General features: G+C 48.0%; 2 non-coding genes across 2 annotated transcripts; both read right to left on the reverse strand.

Annotated features, from left to right (window-relative positions):
- Positions 1-12,427: 12,427 nt before the first annotated feature.
- Positions 12,428-12,499, reverse strand: trnam-cau (transfer RNA methionine (anticodon CAU)). Its single transcript has one exon. It is a non-coding gene; the product is annotated as a tRNA-Met (tRNA).
- Positions 12,500-15,135: 2,636 nt separating this feature from the next.
- trnas-aga (transfer RNA serine (anticodon AGA)) lies at positions 15,136-15,217 on the reverse strand. The gene has a single exon. It is a non-coding gene; the product is annotated as a tRNA-Ser (tRNA).
- Between the last annotated feature and the right edge of the window lie 473 nt (positions 15,218-15,690).

Raw genomic sequence — 15,690 nt, forward strand, 5'->3', positions numbered from 1 at the left:
CTGGAACCACTCAGCAGGTCAGGCGGAAATGGAAAGCGAGTTAACGTTTCAGTGCCGACACCCGACATTAGAACCGGACAGAGAGAGAACAAGTGAATATTCAGCAGCAGAGAAGGTGGGGAGTGGGCAGTGGGGAGAACAAGGGGAACATCACTGACAGGGTGAGACCAAACACATCACGTGAAGGGACTGTGGGACATACAGGACAGGACGGCTCTACCTATGGAGAGGGGAAACACAGAGCCGCAATGACAGACGGGTGACGGACTAAAATATCCAGTTCCGAGACGGGGGAAGGGATTTGGAGACGGTCTGAGGAAGGTTTTCATCCGAAGGACGATTGATGTCTGGACCGCACGACCTGAGGGAGTGGCGAAGGCAGGAGTTCTCACAACATTCATGAAGTGTCCAGATTAACATTAAAATCGCTGAGTCAGAGACGTTTGAGGGACAAGTGCTGGAAAACGGGTTTAACACAGAAGGGAATGTTATGGTCGGTGTGGACATTTCTGTGCTGTGTGCCCTTGTGACTCTGTATTACACCTGTCAGTGCAGAAGCACGGGGTGTAGTTCGTGTGGAAACGGAGGGGAAGTGAGGAGAGAGATTGCACGGGGTAAACATAGACAGGGAGCGGGGGGGGGGGGGGCAGACTGACATCACTCAGTGTGAGCACGTCATCTGGGACATGTTGAGCTCATGGATCGTAGAACAGTACAACGCAGGGACAGGCCCTTCGGCCCACCATGTCTGCGACGGACACGATGCAGGATTAGACTAAACAATTTTGCCTGGACATGATCCATATACACCCCTCCCAATCCCTGCACATATCCTTCCATTCCCTGTATATCCATGTGCCTATCCAACAGCCTACGAAGCAACAGTATCGTATCTGTTTCCACGACTAAACTTGGCAGGTCGTTCCAGACACCCACCAGTCTCTGTGTAAAACACTTGTTACATACAACTCATTTAAACTTTCCCTCTCTCACCCTCAACGCATACCCTATAGTATTGTGTATTTCTACCCTAGTGAATACATCTGCCTGCCCGCGCTCTCTATTCCTCCCATAGTTTTATAAACTTCTATCAGGTCTCCTCTCAGCCCCGGAAGCTACAGAGAAAACAACCCAAGTTTGTCTGGTCTTTCCTTCCAGCTCATACCCTCTAATCCAGGTAGCTTCCTGGTAAACCTCTTATGCACCTTTTCCTAGGCCTCCACATCCTTGCTGTAATGTGGCGAGCACATGTGTCCCAGTTTGCTGTGGGAATCTGGGACAGAGTGAGAACTGGAAGCTGCAATGATCCGTTCATCGATATCCCGGGAAAAGGTGAGGGACGGGAATTTCTTCTCTGACCCACCGACCTGCTCATAGTAAGTGATGCTTAAGGAAACGGCGATGGGATCTCTATAACACTCACTCATCGAACTAAATGAATTCAGCAAGTTACCCACAGATTAGCTTAAGTAGAACACATGAGACCTCGAGTTCTGCAGACGCAGTCTCGAGTTCTACTGCTGCAGTCCCTGTTCCGTTGATGTCGGCACCCTCCAAAAGATCGTTTTTATTTTCTGTAGGACGTTTACTTGTGACAGTCCTGATGTTGGGAATTTAAAACCCTGGAGGCCGCGATGGCCAGGAATCGAACCCGGTGTCAACTGCTTGGGAAACAGATCTGCTCACCACTTTTGGGTACTGAACCGTCTCCAGCGCTGCCTGAATCTGTGACTCGATCACCAGTCCCCGAGCTGCTTTCTGACGGGTCATTCCTCACTCTGCTGCAGTCCCTGTTCCGTCCAGTTGACGTCGCCACCCTACAACAGACCGGAGTCACACAGCTCCCAGTGATTATTCACCCAGGATCGGACCGATGTGAGAGTCGATTCTGAAATAGTCGAAACGCGATAAATTGTTCCCTGCCTCTCTCATTAGTAAATGGGAAAATAAATCCTGATTATCAATGTCATTTCCAACCACACATATTTGGGTCCTAAATGGAACCCCACCTCCGGCCGGTCCTTAGCAGAATAAGTGACTGAATCGCTGGAGAATCCTGAGACCCCTCCAGTCACACAGCGAAGTGAGTGTCTGAAAGATGCCGGTTAACAGTCAACGAACAAACTTTAGTGTGATCCTGTGAATCCACCTTTACCCTGACAGCCGAAAGATGGGCTACATCGTTCCATCGGTACCTCGTTAGTATAGTGGTCAGTATCCCCGGCTGTCATGTGAGAGACCGGGGTTCAATTCCCCTACGGGGAGATTTTATTTCTGTTTCCAAAGAGTCCTGACCCGAAACGTTGACCACCTGCTTTTCTCAACGGATGCTGCCTGGCCTGCTGAGTTCTTCCAGCATTATCATGTTTTTCAAATAAAAGAGAACTTTCGAATTAAAAGATGTAAAATCGATAAAGGATTTGGTGTCGCAGTGATCAGTTCATATTATATCCGGAATGTAGAACAAGCCGGTCTGCAGTGAGACCGGGACGGGAGAACCCCCCGAGAAGGGACTTTGTGTTCAGCTTCTGGAACAGCTGAAACATTTTGCAGAGAACGATCCCAAGTGGACAAGTTTTACAGTGGACGGGTCCCGGGTGTAAAGCCGCCCTGTCCCTCCCCCAGCCCCGGACCCTTCACTCACACTCTGATCAAAGTGAACTGGGGCAAGGTCTTGCTGGGCTTCCCTCTGTAACGTCGGGCGGACAGGAGCGCAGGCGCCGCTTAGCACCGCCCCTGGCCCTGATTGACAACGGGCGGCAGAGCACATGCGCCGTGTGCTGCAGCTCCGCCTGTGAGCGCCAATCCTTCAGCGAGCGGCAGCAGCGGGTTTAAAGCAACTGGGAATGGAGAGCTCCCGGACCCGGGGACAGGGCGCTGACAAGAGCCTCCTTCCAGCAGCGCATCGCTCTGGGAGCCGCTCCGCAGATGGGCTCAGGGATCGGTATTGAGTCCGGACCGGGGACAGTGGAGGCGGTGGCTGGGGGGCAGAGGGGGAGTGGAGCTGCGACCGGACCCGGAACATAGAGTTAGTGGGGAGCGAGAGACAGTTCCCGGGTTGGGTGGACAGGGCGAGGGAGGCGGAGTGGGAAGGAACTTCAGGTGATTGTAGTTGCTGCTTCCTCTGCCCATACCTGGAGGGAAAGTCCCCGGTTTGGTTCCAGTCTCCCCGTGTGTTGTTACTGGACAGTGAGAAGTAGACACATAACCGGACACTCGGAGTGGAGGCAGTTTTACAAACAGTGTCTGTTGCAGGGTCCTGCTGAGAAGTGTGGGCGACACAGTTTAAACAGCGGCTGTTTAGCTCTGGTTGAACTGCGAGTCTGCTGGGAGAGGTGTGGAAATGCGAGCTGTGTAAATCTCCCTGCTCCATGGGCAGTCCCATTCCCGGATCCGTGCCGGGATGTGGCGGTGTGTGTGTCCCTCACTTGGTGCGGAGCCGCCGCCCTCTGCTGGTCGGCAGAAGCTGAGAGCTGCAGCCCTGCAGCGGCCTCACACACTAGCACTGGCTGCACCGGCCGCTTCACACAGCCGTCTGCCTTTTACCTCTCCCTCACTGATCCCGTTTCCTTCTCCTTCCCACAGGAAGAGACTTCAATCAACTCTGATGTTCTCTCCTTCCGAGGCACAAGGAACAGAGCAGCCGCTCCGTCTCTCACACAGCAGGTACGTTAAAGAGCACAGAGACACCGACAGCTTATCAGTTCCACTGTGTCAGACAGCAGAGACATTCAGTCCCACACTGAGCCCAAGGCCCAGACACACATTTTCAATACAACAGTTAGATAGTAGGAGTGAACATTGACAGTTAAAGATCACCGAGATCATCTGTATGTTGAATCATATGATGTGGATGAGGTCCTGAACACATCTTTTTCACCTGTATTTACTGTGGGAAAGGACATGAATGGCAGCGAGACCGGGACATTGATGTCTTGAAGAGATACCACACGATAGTGGAGGATGCGTTGGCAATGCAAAAAAAGGCAGATAAAGCCCGAGGCCTGACCATATGTGTCCTAGGACATTATGGAAAAGTCAGAAACACATTATGTGGCCCCTTGTGGAGATACATGTATCATCGATAGCCACGGGTGAGGGGCCGGAAGACTGGAGGGTTGCTAATGTTGTGCTGTAATTTAATAAGTGCTACAAGGAAAAGCCTGGGAGCTACAGACCGGTGGGGAGAACATCTGTGGTGGGACAGTTATTAGAGGGGGTTCTGAGAGACAGGGCCTACCTGCATTGGGAAAAGCAAGAACTGAGTATGGATGGTCAGCATGGCTCTGTATGTGGGAATTGTGTTTCTCGAATTTTGTCGGGTTTTTTTTTGAAGAGGCAACCAAGAAGATAAATGAGGGAAGTGTGGTAGACGTTGTCGACATAGACTTCAGCAAGGCCTTCGACAACGTCCCGCATGGTTGGCTGGTCTGGAAATATAGATCACATGGGATCCAGGTTGAGCTGTTCAAATGGACACAATATTGGCTAAATGGGTCTCCTGGAGGCCAGTGACCAGAGGTTTCAGCCTGGAGGCCTGTGACCAGAGGTTAACCACAGTGATCAGTGGTGGGTCTGTTGCTGTTTATGTCATAATCATTTATATGAAAGATTTGGATTAGTGTATAGGTGGGATTGTCAGTGAGTTTGCAGAGAAACTAAACTGGGTGGTATAGTGGAGAGTGAAGAAATTTATCTGACATTATAAAGGGATCCTGATCAACTTGGTCAATGGGCTGAGGAACTGCAGATAAATGTGAGATGTTGCATCTTGGTAAGACAAACCAGGGAAAGAATGATACAGTAAGTGGTCGGGCCCTGGGAGTGTTGTAGAACGGAGAGACCTCAGGGTGCAGGTACCTCATTCCTTCAAAGTGGCAAAACAGGTAGACAGGGTGGTGAAGAAGCCGTTTGACATGCTTGCCTTCATCGGTCAGAACATTAGGCACCAGAACTGGGACGTCATGTTACGACAGTACACGCTGTTGGGAAAGCTGCATTTGGAACACTGCGTACATTTCTGCTTGTCCTGCTGTCATACGGAAGTTATTCAACTGGAGACGGTGCAAAAGAGGTTTGAGGATGTTACCAGAATTAGAGGGCCTGGGTGATAAGGAGAGGTTGGATAGGCTAAATCTTATTTCCCGTAACATACGTGACCTCAGAGAGGTTTATAAAATCATGACAGACATTGGCTGTTCACCTGACCTATGTCTTTTGCCCAGGGGAGTTGTGTCCAAAACTAGAAGCACAGGTTTGAAGTGAGAGAGGAAAGATTTAAGAGGGACCTGGGGGCAGGTTCATCACACAGAACGGTGCGTTTATGGAACGAGCTGCCAGAAGAGGTGGTACAAGCGGGTACGGTTACAACATTTAAAGGTCATTTGGACAGTTCCATGGAGAGGAAAGGTTTACAGGGATGTGGGGCAAATGCAGGCAAATGGAAACAGTTCAGGAAGGCCACTTGGTCGGCATGGGCGAGTGGGGCTGAAGGGCCTGTTTCGGTGCTGTATAACTCTGTGACTCTAAGTCTGCTGGTGTTACAGAGCTGGGGGGCAGTGTCAGCAGTGAGAAGGTTGCAGAGAGGGTTTGGGGTGTAGACAGGATAAGTGAATGGGTGAGGACGGGGCAGATGTACCAGAATATGGGGAAATGTAAGGTCATCCACTCCCAGAGGAAACAGAGAAAAGGAGAGAACTTGTACCATAGGGACAGAGTGAAATGTTCATAGGGAGCTGTGTGTCCTTGTAAACAAACCACTGGCAGTGACCATGCAGGGACAGCAGGTCATTAGGGAGGCCGACAAGATTTTGTCCTGTGATGCAGGAGGATTGGAGAGCAGGAGTAGAGATGTCTCACTGGGATTATATGGGGCCCTGGTGAGAGCGCAGCTTGAACATATTGTCCAGGTCTGGTCTCACTACCTCAGGAAGAACCTACCTGCAATAGAGCGAGTGCAATGACTGTTCCCCACACTGACTGGACTGGTTGCAGTGAGGGCAGGTCCCCTGTGTTAGGGGACAGTGATTGGGCTGGGCCTGTATTCTCTGGGGTTAAGGAGAAGGGGAGATCCAATGGTGACTTGCAGAATTTTTGGAGGGCCTGACAGACCGGATACAGGGAGGGTGTTTCTGCTGTCTGAGGGGTCTGTCGTAAAGGGTCACAGTCTCAGAATGAGGGGTTGGACTTTCATGGACAAAGACCAGAAGCTGCTCCCTTCACCAGAGGATGGTTCATCTTGATATTCTTGACTTGTGGAATGTGGATACCCAGGTTTCAGTATATTCAGGACTGAGACCGATAGTTTCTGGGTGATATTTAGTCACCAGGGAGTCGCTGTACCTGTGGTTAGTGCAGGAGCATGGTGTTGACTTCAAAGACCAGCCGTGACATTGACAGGTGAAGCAGGCACGAGGGACTGAATGGGAACATAAACACGTCACTGGCTGTTCAGAGCAGCGTGGGTGGAAATGGCAGAGACTCTGTCCTCCCTGGCTTCAGGTGGCGTGCCGGAGGACTGGAAGGCTGTTGACGTGGTATCCGTGGTTACAGAGGGAGACAGGGACTGACTGAGTTATTGCAGGCCAGTCACCGTCACAGAAGTGCTGGGGGAATTACCGGGGGGTATTCTGAGGGACGGCAGGGATCACCACTGAGAACGGCACAGGATTGGATTCTTGGATTCGGAGTGGGTTTGCCCATGGAAGACGGAGGGTGGTGGTCCATGGGGCTTATTCTGGTGGGAAGTCCGTGACTTGGCTGGAAACGTGGATGGGTGGGTTAGTAAGTTTGCAGATGATACAAAGATTCGTGGCATTGTGGATCATGTAGACTATTGCCAAAGGACACAGCAGATTTGGGCGGATAATCAGCAGACAGATTTAAATCCGGCCAAGTGTGACATATTGTGCTTTGGGAGATCAAATGTAACGGGGCAGTACAGAGTTAATGGCAAGACCCTTAACTGTGTTGGGGTACAGAGGAGTGTTGGGATCCAAGTACATAGCTCCCTGAGAGTGCCTGCACAGTTTGAGAGGGTTGTAAAGGAGGCGTATGGTGTGCTTGCCTTCATTAGTCAAGGCACTGAGTTCAAGAGTCAGGAAGTTATGTTGCAACTTTATTAAACTCTGGTTAGGCCGCACTGGAGCCTTGGTTCAGTTCTGCTCACCCCATTACAGGAAGAATGTGGAGGCTTTGGAGAGGGCACATAAGAGATTCACAACGATGCTGCCTGGATTAGAGAGCTTGAGCTACATTTGTAAATTGGTTTATTATTGCCACATGTACTGAGGTACGGTGAACAAACAGCAGAGGAGAGAACCCTTGGAAGGTGAGATGATTATGAGCGGCAGAGACAGGGTTGGCTGTCAGTAGCTTCTTCCCAGGGCCGAAATGTCTAACACTTGAAGGTGTCTGTCTAAGATGAGAGGTGATAAGTTTAAAGGAGATGTGTGGGGCAAGGTTTTTTACTCGGAGTAGTGGGTCCCTGGATGTGCTATCGGGGTGGTGGTGGAGGCAGAAATGATACAGGCGTTTAAGAGGCTCTTGGATAGGGACATGAATGGAGGGACACAGACAATGTGTAGGCAGAAGGGATTAGTTTACAAATTATGTTTAACTGCGTCAGCTCATCATTGAGGGCTGAAGTGCCTGTTTCTCCACTTTATCGTTCTATGGGAACAGAATTATATAGGTAGAAAAAGAGAAGAGGAATACAAGGAGTTAGGGAGAAGGTTGAGAAGTAGGACCTCAAGTGTGGTAGTTTCAGGATTACTACCTGTGCCACGTGTCAACGTTTATATGATTAGAATGCACCCCGAAACATTTAAGCGTGGTAAGAATAAGCACTCAGCTAGTGCGCAGGCAGCTGAAAGAGCGAATGTGTATTGGAGAGGGGACATAGAAGATCAAGTCTATAAAACTTGGAGAAAATGGAAAGAGGGCGCTCTGACAATATTGTACCTATGGCAAAGCCACGTAAGACTGAGTTACATTGTAAGTGATTTTTGATGAGACTCAGTGTAAAGATATAGAGAGACAATAGCACAATGAAGTAAATACTCAGCAGCATTTGAAAGGTGAGGCAATAATAATAGTGAAACAGGGAGCAGCCTTGCAAATAAAACGAAATGCATTTCTGGAGAACTGGTCCAGGGTGCCAGGAGCTGCACCCCATGTAAAGCTGTTAGTAAATGAGGGAGACCAGTCCAAAGATTTGGGGCCCATGGTGAAGCAAGCAGGAACAATTATTGATTGGCAGATAGTGACACCAAGGGTTTGGAAGTCTGGGGACGATAATTATGTCAGAGTAGCAATAGACATAGAGATGATAGGAAACCCTAAGGAGGTCGAGGTGACCCCTCAAAGACATATGACATTGTCAGTAGAAGAAGAGGGCCAGCAAAATGATAAAAGGCTGGAGGTGCTGCCAGTCATTTTATTATCACAACACGACACAGATGTAGGAAGAGTAAAATCAGTATGTCCAGTAGAAATAAAACGAAAACAGGGAGTGATTCCACATAGAATATCCCTTGAAACTAGAAGCAGAGGAAGGAATAGCGCTAACAATACAGGGATTGCTTGAGGTAGGAGAACTTGAGAGGACGAGTAGCCCCTGTAATACACCACTGTTACCTGTCTTGAAAGCAGACAAGTCCAAGTGGAGACTGGTACATGATCTGCGAGCAGTGAATGAGGTAGTGGAAGATTGGCTAGCTGTAGTCCCAAACCCGAGTACGCTGTTGACTAATGTTCCACCGGAGGCAGTTTGTTTTTCGGTGAATGATTTGTGTTCGTTTTTTTCAGCATTCCTTTGGCGAAGCAATGCCGGCATTTGTTTGCTTTCACTTACAGAGGTAACCAGTGTACTGACACGAGGATGCTGCAGGGATTTAACCATTCACCACATATTTTTAACCAGGCACTGAAGGCAGACCTGGAGGGCATAACATTGGAAAGTACACTAATACAGTATGTAGATGATTTGTTGGTTTTCTCCGAAAGCGAGGAACAGTGCGAGCGGGATACTCTGGCCTTGTTAGAAAAATTGTCATGTGGAGGTCATAAAGTATCCAGAAAGAAGCTGCAGTTTTGTAAACGGCAGGTGGAATATTTGGGTAGATTAATATCTAAGGGAGCAAAGTCGATAGCGCTGGATCAAATTGCAGTGATAACTAAGGCTCCTAAACCTGAGACAGTAGGACAGATGATGAAATTTTTGGGAATGGCAGGATACAGTTCAGACTGAATTGGATAATATGCTGAAATTGTGAAACAATTGATGAAAATGATGAGAGAAGCTGGGCATACAGACCTGAAGGGAGTTCTGCAGTAGAATAAGGATGAAGAAATAGCCTTTAACTCTCTTAAGCAGGAATTGCAGTCAGCCCCAGCACTAGCGTTGCCTGATTATGAAAAGGTCTTTCATCTCTATGTGTCTAACAGACAGGAAGTTTATGCTACAACAGTGCTGACACAGGAGATGGGCATAGGGAGAACAAAACAGCCAATAACATATTATAGTGCGAGACTGTATGAGGTGGCACAGGGATATCCACCTTGCCATCAGGGACTAACAACATTGTACTATGCTTATAAGAAAGCATCATCTGTGACCATGGGTTATCCTGTGATTCTGTACACACATCATAAGGTAGCAGAATTATTGGAAAAGGGAAAGTTTTTTATTGACACCAGCTAGGATAGTTGCGTTTCAGAAGTTATTGACATTTCCAGATATAACTATACAAAGATGTATCAGAAGTAACATAGCTGATTGTGTTCCACTAGGATATGAAGGAGAGCCCCATGAGTGTGTGAGGGATACGATGATATTTGTCAAATTAAGAATGGACTTACAGTCAGAACCGTTCGATGATGTAGATAAAAAGATTTTGTTCGTGGACGGCTCTTGCTGCAGAGACCACAATGGAAATCATGCAGGGTTTTCAGTGGTGCAACAGCATCAGTCTCAGTTTAAAACAATAAGGCTGGAAGCTTGTCCGCAACCCTGTTCAACTCAATTAACAGAGATTAGGGCTCTTCCAGCAGCATGTGAGATGATGGAGGGTGAGAAAGTTGATATCTATACGGATTCAGCATATTCTCATGGAGTATGTCATTTGTTTGGAGCGGTATGGAAACAAAGAGGGTTCAAGAAAAGCGATGGAAACCCTATACAACATTGTCAGCAAATTTTAGATTTAATAACAGCGATGATGAAACCTGGAGCGTTGGCTATTCTAAATTGTCAGGCACATAAAAAGGGAAATGACATGGTGACAAAGGGAAATCAGGCCGCGGATGAAGCAGCCAGGAAAGCCTTTTGATGTCTTTCGGCTGTTATTGCACCTCAGGTGAGTCTGAGTCCAGAACCCGTAATGGAGGACAGAATTGAAATGCAAGGTGAGGCAACTCGAGCAGAACAAACAATGTGGAGCCAAGCGGAACCAGGAAGGCTTATGGAGCACGGATGACGGTTTGTTGGTTGCACCCACCCCTTTGTTGACCACCCTCATTTCAGAGGCACATGGGTTGGACCATCGTGCAAGGGGGGAAGTGATGAGAAAGATAAAAAAAAGGATGTGTCTGTGTACTGTTTGGGGAATATTGTTGTATTTTTATACCAAATAACACCATCCCAGAGGGATCCTTTGCTAAGGCGATGAATAAGATGAAAAACTTGAGTAAAGAGGTTAAACAGAATGCAGGGTTTGGACATCAGTTTTTTGCTTGGCTGGAAAGTAAGGTAGGTGGTTGGGGAGCCTGGTTAACCAAAATTGCAATGGTTGTGGGTATGGCATTGCTTATGTCTGCACTTATTTTGTGCTGCTTCCTTCCACACTGTAAGTCTTTTCTAGTGCGCGCCACAGCAAAACAGTTCCGATACTTCTGGCAATGGCTGAGGCGATCCCCCCGGAGAAGGAACTTGCAACAACAGACCTCTATGATCTGACTCGGGGAGATGTGCCGAATGATGATGATAAGGCTGCGGACGACAATTATGTTTGTGTTGGGAACAGTCTGTGAGGGACGCAGGGAAGTTTTCCCCGTCTCCGTTACGGAGGGATGGGCTTTGGCCCTCTGGCCCAGGAAATAGAGAGTGAATCCATGGGGCCTCGTGCACGAAAAGTACATTATACCTGTATTTTGGATGATTGGCTTTAACATCTTAATTGCTGTGTCCTTTTGAATTCTCTCTCTATGTGAGACCGTTATATAGAAAGTAGAGGCTATACTGTTTTTTTATTCATAGTCTGTTCTGTGTTTAGGATGGCTGCTGATCTCTTTAAGATGGTCACTGGGCCTCCTTCTTCTCCAGCCCGCGCGGGTAACTCTTAGTGCGGGAAACATATAGCTCATTAAAGAAATAGTTAGCCCATTCCTAGGGTAACACTTTTGATTTAGTGTAGCTCATTAAACAGATGGTTCGCTCAATCCTAGGAAGACCTATTGTGTGACTAATGGTCATTATGCCTCGTGCGACTAATGATTTTGGAGCAGTTCTGTAGATGCTTGTTTTTTTTAACTGATAAGCCAGGTGCCAGCAAGTTTCAGAACTCATAGGTTATAGGGGCACATTGTAATGTTTTATAACTGTTAGCCTTATAACGAATAAGTCTAGTATTGTTTCATAACTGATAGTTCTGTAGCCTAGTACCAGTACTCCCAATGCCCATAAATAATTAGGGCACCCTGTGATTGAGTAAGGAAATGACTGTGGCGAAAGACAAATGGTTGTGAGCCAGGAGACAACTGTGAAAGGAGGCAAATGGTAAAGGATGAAACTGTGAAGATAAGAGAGAACATGATGGATTGTAACAATGTAATTAAGCTATGAACAAAGGTATAAAAAAGGCCCTCGAGCTTTGCTCGGGAGCAGTCAGAGAGAACAGTAGTCACAGGGTGTCTGGTAACTGACTGTCTGACTGTCACAACTTTTGTTTGCAAATTAAATTTTAATTCTTGAGTAATCTTCTGCTTCTCCTGGTCATCTATTTATTGCGGGTAACCACGACACTATCAGGGGCTTTCCGTTTGTTCGACCTACCCTTCTCCCCCACTTCCTCTACTACAGGAAAGCTAACTTGTTTTCTCTTTCTTAGTTCATCGGGCCATCCACCTTAAACCTCAATCTGTTTCCTTTCCACCTATGCTGCCCGATCTGCTGTGTGTTCCCTCATTTTCTGTTTTAATATAAGAACACGGCTTTGTACAGCGGAAAAGTAGTTAACGCTTAGTTGTGGATGTGCACAGCGATGACCATGTTTTCACCTGAACGAAATCTCCACAAAACTCGTAAATGTATTGAATAAAAACAAACTCTCAATTTAAATGCGGAGGGTTTATGTGTGTTCGGGTGTGATATGACAGCTTCTTGACGTAAAATGCACTGGTGGAGAATGGTTGATGCCCACAAGGGAAATAGCAGAGGATGGTTTCGATCCATCGACCTCTGGGTTATGGGCCCAGCACGCTTCCGCTGCGCCACTCTGCTACTGAGAGGAAACACGATCGCTGTGCTGTGAGTGTTGTTCATTCTATACTTTTTTTGTCGATTCTTTTTTCGCCATTTCGCGCCGTCCCTTTTCTCGCTTCATTGCCTTTCGTTGACTCTCGTGCCGCCTTCTCTTCCTCTCCCCACATTCCCATCCTTGTTTCTAACGAACTATCCCATCAGGTTATTATGTCTGATGCCTTTTTGCTCTCTCCAAGTTCTCGCACCTCGTTCCTAATATTTCACCGGTGAAATATTATTCGCATTACAAGGGGGAGAATTCATTCCCCTTGTAGGGTTTCTACAACGTGCAATGCCTTCACCCACACCCGGCCTTGGTTTTGTCCAAACCCGAGGTCATATTAACTTCCCAATCCTGTCACTATGATTGAATAAATATCAGAATTCCTTCGGTGTTGAAGAACCAGCATCTCACTTTGTTTCTTTGTGAAATTTAATTCGCGACTTTAAAGCACAACAGATATTGATTTTGGTTTCCGCATTGCAAGTGCTTGCATCAAACGCAACAACTTTGTCTCCCGGTATCTAGTGCTTGGCGAATTAATGATGGCTATAGTCTTCAAATCAAATGACATCTCGGGTATTGACAGCTGCGGAGAGTCGGGATGCAGCAGGGTCCAGTGTACTGACTCGGCAGGGCTGTGACGGTGATCAGCAAGGTTATTCTCTCGGGCTGATGCTCGCTCATTATACTCCCGGTGTTCTGACTTATGCGATGTCCCAAATGTGGGACACTAGACTCCAAAATGTGCGGTGCTGGGGAGATTGTTCGAGCATTCTCCGGATCTTCTGTCAAAACTACATTGACATTCGACTTGTTCTGAACTCATCTCACACATCGTTTTGTCGCTTGCAGCAACGGAACCATCCCACGGGCACTGAGCGTCTTCGGCGCAGTCCACTGTCGGTAAAACAGACCGGTCCCAATGCTGTGTTTAGGCGGCATGGGATAGAAGCGGAAAATCGGTGTAACATACGAACGTCAGAACATAATAAATAGGAGCAGGAGTAGGCCGCCTGGACCATCGAACCTTCTCTTCAATTCAATAAGATCATGGTTCAATAAGATCAAGATCATGGACTCAGATCTTGCTACTAGCCTTTTGCCCATAACCCCTAATTCCCCAACGATGCAAATATCTAACTAACTAGATACATTTAATGAGGCTGTCTCTTTTACTTCCTTGGCAGAGAATTCCACAGATTCAATACTCTCTGGGAAAAGCAGTTTCTCCTCATCTCTGTCCCAGATCTATTTCCCTGGCTCTTGAGGCTATGTCCGCTAGTTCCCCCGCATTCCGTGTACTTCTGGCGCTCCTCTCTTGCATGCTATCGCATCCGCATCTTCAAAGGACTTTTCAGTCCCCAGTTCATCTTATCTGCATAATCGATCGTCCGTTCACAACCCAGATCTGGGCTCTTCCCCACCAAGTTGCTGATGCCACCCAGCCCCTCCCGACCCGGCACTTTACTCCGGAAGAAAGGGACGGTGAATCATCCCTGCGGATGCTTCGTGTTTGGAAGTCCACATTCGTTGTCCTTTCTCGGCTCTAACTGCGAGAATGTCCCTTCACTGTTCAAAGGTCTCGGTCGCCAACGTGGAGATGTAGGATATTGAACCCGGGACCTCATAAATGCAAAGCATGCGCTCTCCCAATGAGCTACATCCCCGTCTACATGTTTGTACGTAAGCTACTTTCTGATTCCCCTCCGCTGAGCACAAAGCTTAGACATTGACAGCCAGAAAACAGAAGCTGGAGTGGGCTATTCGGCCCGTCGTACCTGCTCTGCCATTGTCCGAACATTGCCGGACACCTAATGTCAGCCCCTGTTCCCGATCACTTCCCACACTCTTTGATGTCTTTTTTGAGGAAATCTGTCTGAAACCTCCTCGATTTATCCATCTGTTGGACAGAGTACTGCGCAAGTAAGAAGATGGTCCGTTTCTATCCGGCGGTCACACACCTTTGACTTCTATATTTTAAATCAAGAGCAAAACCAAATTCTTTTGATTTTAAGATCGTCTATACTCGTTTCAAACTTTGAGGTCGAAGCATAGAGGTCAGTGACCCTGTGTAACAATGACCTGCCGCCAGAGGGCACTGAGGGGTTGGGCCCTGCCTACCAGCCGCAAAACACTTCACGAAAAAGCAAACATCAGTGACATTGGTGCTTTGTGAAGAGGATGCATTGAATCCATGTTCCATGATTTGTGTATTGATTTGATCGCACAATGAATATAAAGAAATATATGTGCTGGAGCTGTTGTGTTTCCTGGAAACGTGTTTTGTTTTCGTGAATAAACTGTATATTTTTTGAAATTCAAAACAGCAGGAAGCGCACTGTTACCGAGCGGACAGCGACATACACAGCATAACGTGCCGAATCGTCAGCATCCCTGGGTGCGCTCGAACCACCAACCTTTCATTAACAAGCCGAAAGCGTTAACCAGCTGTGCCACAGAGACAACGTAAAGGCAGCGGGAATAAATTAGCTGTTCCCGGGTCGGGAGGCGGTAACCAGGGTTCGGTGCTGGGACCCGGCTTTTCACAATCTGCATCAATGATTTGGATCAGGGGGTCAAGGACAATATAAAGCAGAAAATGCTGGGAACACGTAGTCGGCAGGATTCGAACCTGCGCGGGGAAACCCCAATGGATTTCTAGTCCATCGCCTTAACCACTCGGCCACGACTACCTCGATCCGCATAACTGGCCAGAGAGAAGGACATTTTCCATGGATGCGATCAGTGTGTCGCGGGACTGACGGACCGATCCCGGAGTCAGAGAAGCGGGACTTGATCCTGAACTAAAAGCAAAACCCGCTGAAAATACTCAGCAGGTCAGGCAGCGTCTGCGGAGGGAGAAACGGTGTTTCAAGTCGATGATCTTTCCCACTGAACTCTGTGCGGGCAGTTGGACGGAGGGAGTCTCACTCAGAGCGGGAGAGGGTTTCCTCATCCCGCCATCGATAAGCGCGTTCAGTTATTAAGGAAAGGTTGGTGGTTCGAACCCAACCAGGTTCTGGGCTGCTTCAGGGGGCAGGCACCAGGCAACCACATCGATGTGGGCTGGAGTCACATACAGTCCAGAGCGGGTGAAGCCGGCGGGTTATCTCCCCCCAGCACCCGGGAGTCAGCCGACGGCAGAGACTGAGGGTAAGAAAAGTTC

This window comes from Pristis pectinata, chromosome 39, assembly GCF_009764475.1.
Source record: "Pristis pectinata isolate sPriPec2 chromosome 39, sPriPec2.1.pri, whole genome shotgun sequence".
NCBI lineage: Eukaryota > Metazoa > Chordata > Chondrichthyes > Rhinopristiformes > Pristidae > Pristis > Pristis pectinata.